General features: G+C 39.2%; 1 pseudogene; it reads right to left on the bottom strand.

Moving 5' to 3' along the window:
• Positions 1-4,043: 4,043 nt before the first annotated feature.
• On the bottom strand, positions 4,044-7,506 carry LOC127621235 (SMH class II histocompatibility antigen, beta-1 chain-like; annotated as a pseudogene).
• Positions 7,507-7,739: the final 233 nt, after the last annotated feature.

Consider the following 7,739-nt stretch of genomic DNA (forward strand, 5'->3'; position numbering starts at 1 on the left):
GTGCCCCCATGCTCTTGGGCCAGGATTGCTGCGGCTGTGCCACCACTTTCGTACACGTATAGATGAAAGTCTTGTGTGTAACAGGGTAGGCCAAGGGCAGGCGGCCTTAAGAGTGATGCTTGCAAATGTTTGAATGCTTGATTCATCTCACTTGTCCATGTAATATCGTCTTTGTCACCCAGCGTAGCTTCTCGCAGGATTTTGTCATACATGGAGCAATTAGGCACCCACAGGCGGCAGTAATTGACCAGTCCCAGGAAGCTTTGCATTTGCTTCCGTGTGGATGGATACTTAAATGTAGCGATGGCTTTGATCCTGTCCGCAGACAGACGAACTTGGCCTTGTGACAGTTCATGTCCAAGGTAATGGACTTTTCTCTGCACCCATTGAAGTTTGTCTCTCGAGGCCTTGAAACCAGCTTCAGCCAGGACATTGCAAACAATCTTTGAAGCAGCAGCACACATGTCCTCAGACGCACCAGTGACCAGCAGGCAGGTGTCTGGAGGGAGTTTGACATCTTTCAATGTGTCGTGCACTACAGCGGAGAAAACAGCCGGAGAATCTCTGAACCCTTGAGGGAGACGTGTCCAACTGTATTGACAATTCTCAAAACAAAATGCAAACAGTGGCTGAGTATCAGGATGAACAGGATTACTGAAAAAATGCGGAGCTTAAATCAATAACAGAATAAAATTTATGTTCTGAAGGAATAGAATTAATTATAGCCTGAACTTCTGGTACAATATGAGCAAGTGGTTTGATCAAATCATTAATTTTTCTTAGATCTTGCCTTAAACGTGAAGTACCATTAGCCTTCTTAATTGGATTGATTGGTGTATTATAAGGTGAATGAGTTCGCACCAGAATGCCTTGTTCCAAAAATCGAGTAACGAGAGGTTTAAGCCCCTCCTCTTTATCCTTAGAAAGTGGGTATTGTTTCTGAAACACAGGCTTATTATGTATCAAATTCGCCCTGTAGGGCTGGATAGCTATTAACCCTACGTCATCCTTGTGTTCCGCCCACAATTGAGGGTTGACTCCCCGAAATTTCTGGTATCAGCACAGTTGCAGACGAATCTTCCACAAGAGCACTTCCGGTGTCGGTTGTAATGGAAAAAACTGAAGGGAACAGAAGTGTCAAAGAGTTAGAGTCAAAATTCAATTTCATACCAAGTTTATGCATCAAGTCCCTACCTAACAGGCAGAATGGAGAATTCAGTATGATTGTAAATGAATGCATTTTAAAGAATGTCGGTGCATCCTTAGAAGTAATTGGTAAGGTGGGCGTCAATTCGCCTTTCATAGGAACGTTATTAATCCCTACAGAATTAATTTGCTTTCCCGTGACAGAGCCTGAGTACACATCGGAAGATACCGAGGACACCGAAGCACCGCTATCAATTAAAAACATGTATGGTTTATGGTCTACATTTAGTTCAAGGAATGGCAAAACATTTGATTTGTTTGGATATTGCATCGAAAGTTGTGACAATTCAGACTCTTTGCTCTCGCACCGTCAGGCGCAGTTCCATTCAGTTGGATATCTCCCTGAATCTGTTACACTCTGTCTGTGGCTAGGAGAAAACGAAAGAGGGGGTTTTCTGTCATAGACATTTGAGCGTGTACACATCTGGTTTGTATTAAACTGCTGCTTTTTCCTCTCCCCTCAGGCTGTGAGACTGACTGTGCACTGAGATGAGCCCTTTGTCTGCAAGACTTTGCAAGATGCCCCGAGCGACCGCAGCAGTAACATTTAACATGCTTTTTGTGTGAAAGAACGGATTTTTCTGAGCCGCAGCATCAACCTGTAACAGTATCAGAGTTTTTCCGTTGGAGGAAGCAAAGGCTCCAGCAGAGGAAAGCTCACGTAAACGCTTATCAAGGTCATCAATTGACATCGTTAAAAAATTATTCGTGGTGATAGCTATAACATCAGCCAGAGGCAACGGGTGAACCTGAAATCCTTCTGCAGTTTCCACGAACGGAATTGCAGTCACAGCCTTCAAATCATGATATAGTTTATTTTTCACGGGCTCACACGCTATAGGAGCCTGAAGATATTCATAACTCGGAGGGAAAACGGGGGAAGAGAAAGTTTTCCCTTCTCTCTCCTCAGGCTGTTCGCTGAGATCAGCCCGTGGGGGAGAGAATTTACGATCTTTATAATTTTTTCCAGCCGCTTTATCTATGTCAGGTCCGCGATCCCAGTACTTTTCATCATTTCCCAAGTTTTATAGGATTGTTTCATATAATCAAAGTCCCATTCTGGATCACCCCAGTTTCCGTAGATCATGTCTTTCGCTGCAGACATGTCTGTATCGCTAAAGGATCCTTCAGCGGAAATGGATCTAATTGTATTTTACCCTCTGACCAGCCAGCTAAATTTGATAGATAAGGTTCCGTAAAAAAGGCTTGATTATTGCTATCCATAAAATCTTTCGGAAATTCATTAAATAAAGGTGGATTTATTTTATTTCCCATTTTTGAAACCACACAAAAATATTCACCTCTAAACGAAATAAACAAAATTCAAATAATGAAATAGAAAACAAAGAAGAAAAAATGCTGCAGTGTCAATTGTTAGTAAAGCATTTTAGTCAAAGGAAGCAAAGAACGAAGAGGAATAGAGAAAGAGGAAAAGGAAAAAATAAAATAATAAACTGTGCATTGATTCACTTCACAAAGCCCAAAAAAAACGACGGAGATTTTTTATGAAATATCTCACAACAATCCTTCTTACAAAAGTAAAGGATATCACACAACGAAGAAAATTGATCGGATCTTCTTTACGTTCTTCCCGCAGTTTATCAAAACTTACGGGGAAATCACCTAACAAAAAAGAGGGAATTCAAGTCTCTTTCTTTGTTCTTCCCGTATTTCATTAGAAGTACGAGGGAAACCTTCCCGCATTTATCAAAAATACGAGGAGACTGTACACTACTAACGATAATAAACTTGATCATGTCCTTTATCGCCCTTCCCGCATTAATTAAACAAGAGGAGTCAACAGTCTCTGCTGACCAGTCTCTGGTGACCTATACGGTCTTTCAATAACCCAATACGGCACTATCATAACATTATAATCATATACTTTAAAATTATTTCTCATCAAACAGCAAGAATCAACCCCTCATTTAAAGGAAACTTAGATTCTTACCGTTTGGAGAAATCCCGGAGACGAGCCCCCAATTTTTAGAAATAAAAGTCTTCTAAACGATAGCAGTGCCTTTTTCTCTGTCGTTTATTGAGTCGTGAATCAACACAAAGCATTGAACCAACGTTGGGGAGCAAAATAAAGAATAGAAAAGCTCGCCCTTCTAAAGTCTTGCATTCAAGGATATAGTGCGAAACTAAGAGGGAGGTTTACAGTATTATCCAATGAGAACACGCATTACATCATACAGATATCACAGATAACGATTCCATATGACAAAGGCTCCTTCGAATCCTAAGGATCCTTCGGACCTCTGTCATACACATTCATACAATATACACAAACATACAGAAAGAAAGAAATAAGGAGAGGAGGGGGCTCTTACACTCCAAGTTAATATGAAACAGATGTTTGATAATGTATTTGGAATGGAATGTCCCAACACAGCATTTTCTATCTTGGACAGACCTGAGATATACCTATTTCTGACAATGTCTGAAGATCTTAGGTAGGGTTTCAATGTCTCTATATGCTGAGATTGCACAGTCTGAAACTCAGTGTCCACATAATGGCGATTCTCAACTATTCTCTGATTATAAAACAGCCTGGTTCATTCACACAATCTGATTGGCTGAAAAGCACCATAACCGGACATGAAACCCTCTGCCTGCCAATTGGAAGCAATCAGATCCTTTTACAGATACACAGACTCTGGAGGTGTCAAGCAGTGATTACTACAAGATTTGTTTCAAGTTGTTATTTAATCTTAAATTTTGTTTCCTAATGGTTACAGAGTTATTTGAGCAATTAAGGTTAACATTTCAGTCCAACAAGTGTTGCATTCTTACGTGTAGATTTGCAAATGTATATATATCGACCAACCTATGCATTATCTTTTATAGTAGATCAGCCCTCCAGATGCCATAATCACCCCCAACAACATCCCTGCAGCCCCAGTAATGTTAATTTTCCTTTCAGAGTCAGCAGATGAGGAATCTGTATAAGAATAGAAAATCTGCTTAATAATTTCTCACTTTTCAAAGATAACGTAGGAATTATTTACTGAATTCATATTCATTATGTTTTGTTTTTAGGAGCATTAATAAAAATAAATAATTTAGCTAAAGTGTAGATTTGAGACAGGTCTTAATCATCTGTGGTAATTTTGAATGTTTAGTTATGCTAAGAAGAATATCTTATTTTTTGGGCATTGCTCTGAAACAAAAATAATAATAATAATAATAATAAATATAGCTGCAAGCAATATATAGCTATATAATACCGGGGTCAAGCCAATTATCAGCACCATGAGAAGGAAAAGAAGCTTTGTGACATGTTTTTGGTTAGAGTCCAATTTACAGTGTATGAGGAGTAAGAAAAAGTAAACTTTCAATCATAAAAAACATTTATTTGAAAAATAACAAAAAATAGCTACTTCTTAGAATTTTTATCCAGTATGTGGCGCTGTCCTGAAACTGCTCAGGTAGTATCTGGGCATGATGGTTATCATGCAGGAAAGCGTTCAATCTCCTGACCAGTAGGGGGCAGTGCACCAAAATGCTGCAGGTAACCTCAGGGCCTAATGGTGATGACATGTACCAAGGTTCGTCCCAATCTCTTACAGCATTGCAGAGATACATCCTGAAGTTAAATTTTGCGCATTCTTCATCGAATTCGTTGAAGCGCCATTCAAAAACGGTATGGTTTATCAAAATTCTGTGAATAACTGTTTGTCATGATTGCCTCTAGATGATGCAGGCCAATTTCTGTGCAAATCGGACAGTTTTGGAGGAGTACGAAAAAGTAGGTTTTCAAAACATTTAAAAATGGCGGACAGGAAGATTGCTCAATCATGACATAATTGTTATGATTGTTCTTGGCATGAACCACGGAATCTATCAAGACCAGTCTCATGACAGTAGGCAAAAGGAGTCAATAGCTATTAGCAATTTTATAAATAGCATTATAATTTTTGACCGCAAGATGGCGCTGTCCCAAAACTTTTGAGTCCCTTCAGAGCATGGTGCCAAAGACACATACTGAGTTTTGTAATGATATGCCAAGTCGTTCGTAAAATACAGCATTTTATGACTATAATTCAAAATGGCCCACGTTCAAAATGGCCGAAATAGGCCAATTTGTCATATAGTTGGACTCGCTATACACCATTGAATCTAATGAGACCAAGTTGATGATTTTATGACAAACCTTTCAGAAGTTATAAGCAAAAATGTGCTTTTTTGATCTTGTGACCACTAGGTGGTGCTGTTCAGAAACAGAGCAGGCACCCTCGAGTCATGGTGCCTATGATAAATAATACATTTGGTATGAATATGCAAAAGCATTACGGAGATATACCCTCATGTCCATTTTGGCTTGCTATTCGTCGAAGCGCCATTCGAAAGCTGTATGGTTTATGATGGAAAATGACGTCATAGGGTGCATTCGGATCGAGCCAATGAATCAGAGGACAAAGAATTTCGATTGTAGGACTCACAGTTCAAAAGTCACATAAACTTTAACATTCAGGCCAGTTAACATAAACGTGAGTGCAAATTTGGGCAATTGGTTGTGCTAGAGGTTTTGAGGTCGAGACGCCAAATTTGCTGTGGTAACAGTTTAGACTGTCCTCTAGCTATGTGCCAAATTTCATAACTTTCCCGCTAGTGGTTTTATGGGCTGCCACAGACTCACCAGTGGAAGAAGAAGAAGAAGAAAAGGAACATTAACGAAAACAATAGGGGTCTTCGCCCCTACGGGGCTTGACCCCTAATAATAATAATAACAATGAAAAAAAACTGACAAAGAAAACATTATCTTCAGATTTGTCTGTAGGAATCTTTGTGATTGTCATTCTTAACTTACAGCAAATAATGGAACAATAGTGTGGAAGAAACAGAACATTGGTTTCTGTGGTCATCATTGTCAGGATATTAGTATCATAACTATGTTCTTACCCCAGTCATAGATGGGTTTCCTGAAGCTGCATGCTCCACCACACAGGAGATCTTATCTCCAGGTTTGGGGGTGTATTCCAGGTGAGAGTGGATCTGATTTCACTCTCAGTGGAGGTCATTTCTTCAGTGGAGGTCACATCAGAAGTCACCTCAGTATTATCTCTCACCCAGGTAATCTTGATTCTTTGGAATAAAAGTCATAGGCACTGCACATCACCATGGCTGGTAGTGTATTGCTGGCCTGCCTTTCTGACCGGATGACAACTTCTGGTTTTGCTGTAGACATGAAAAAAAAAGTGTTTCACATTGATTCATTCACATGGCACATGTTGTTTTAGTGTCTAGTGTAAAATGTGTTACGTCCCAGGGCATATCTTTCTTTATTTCCTTGTTACATCTGTAGATGTAGAAGTTGCATGTATATTGATTATCCATTGTTTGTATGTTTTCTGTTGTCTCCCTTGTTTTCCCTTGTGTTCTCTCTCTCTCTGTCGTTCCCAACCAGGTTAATTTACATCAGCTGCCATTGATTTAAGATCGAGTGCTGAGCTGCTCTGATTGGTGCACCACTACCTGAAGAACATGTGAATAAAGCTGAGCTGGAACCTCAGCTAGGAGACTCTTTCCTCCTGCTCCAGTGTGTGTAGCCTTTGTGCTTAGTGTTGTTGTTGTTAATCAGAGCTACATGTTGTATTTTATGTTTAACAAGTACCATACTTTAAACAGTGTAATTTATAAGAACCTTTGTTGGGTGTGAGATCATTTACACCCGTTGACATAAGGAAGCGGTACAGAGGGGGACGCCATTTTCTTTGTTATAAAACCTGTTTTTTCCTATTTATGGCTAGATAGGGAGAGAGGCAAGATTTATGTTGTTAATTTTCTATTTCTTTGTAAGGGTAATTATTTTGTGCCTCCCTTCAGCTAGACTCCTTTTGTTTATTATTTTGGCCTAGTCCCCTCTTGAAGACTTAATGCTTCCTTTTGTATTTATAGATGACAATAAACTGTTGTCGTAACCTGTTGTGGTTATTATTGGCTGGGACAGGAGGGAAAACCTCCAAACACGTTTTTGTTTTCTTTTTAGTTCCTTATCACTTGTTAGTTTTCTTCCCGACCCCTAGACAGGGAGAAAATGTAACAATTGGGGGCTCGTCCATTCATCTATTCAAATGTAACAAATGTCAAAGAAGCAACACTCAGAAGTTGTATATCACCTGTTTGTTCTAAGAAAGGGACAAATAGCTCCCCAAAATGCTTGCAGTGTGCAATATTATTCTCTGCCTCATGTAGCCACTCAGGTTTTTTATTAAGGTCTTCAGCCCATTTCATTGCATATTCGGTGTAAGCAGTAAACATATTCTCAGTACTGTTGAATTTCAGCAGCTCAATCATGTTGTAGTTGATTGAGTATAAGCTCAGGATTTTGTAGCGAGCCAAGTTCACGGCAGAGAACTAGGAGATATTCATATTTTCCATGAACTAAAAAAAAGAAGAGATAAATGATTAAGAAATAACCAGAAACAAAAGGTAATTTAATACAGTCATACATATATTCTGATACAAGCTACAATTTAACTAAAATTAAATCTAGTGAATCAATGGCAATTTTTGTAATGGCTTTCAAT

Source organism: Xyrauchen texanus, chromosome 27 (genome assembly GCF_025860055.1).
Source record: "Xyrauchen texanus isolate HMW12.3.18 chromosome 27, RBS_HiC_50CHRs, whole genome shotgun sequence".
NCBI lineage: Eukaryota > Metazoa > Chordata > Actinopteri > Cypriniformes > Catostomidae > Xyrauchen > Xyrauchen texanus.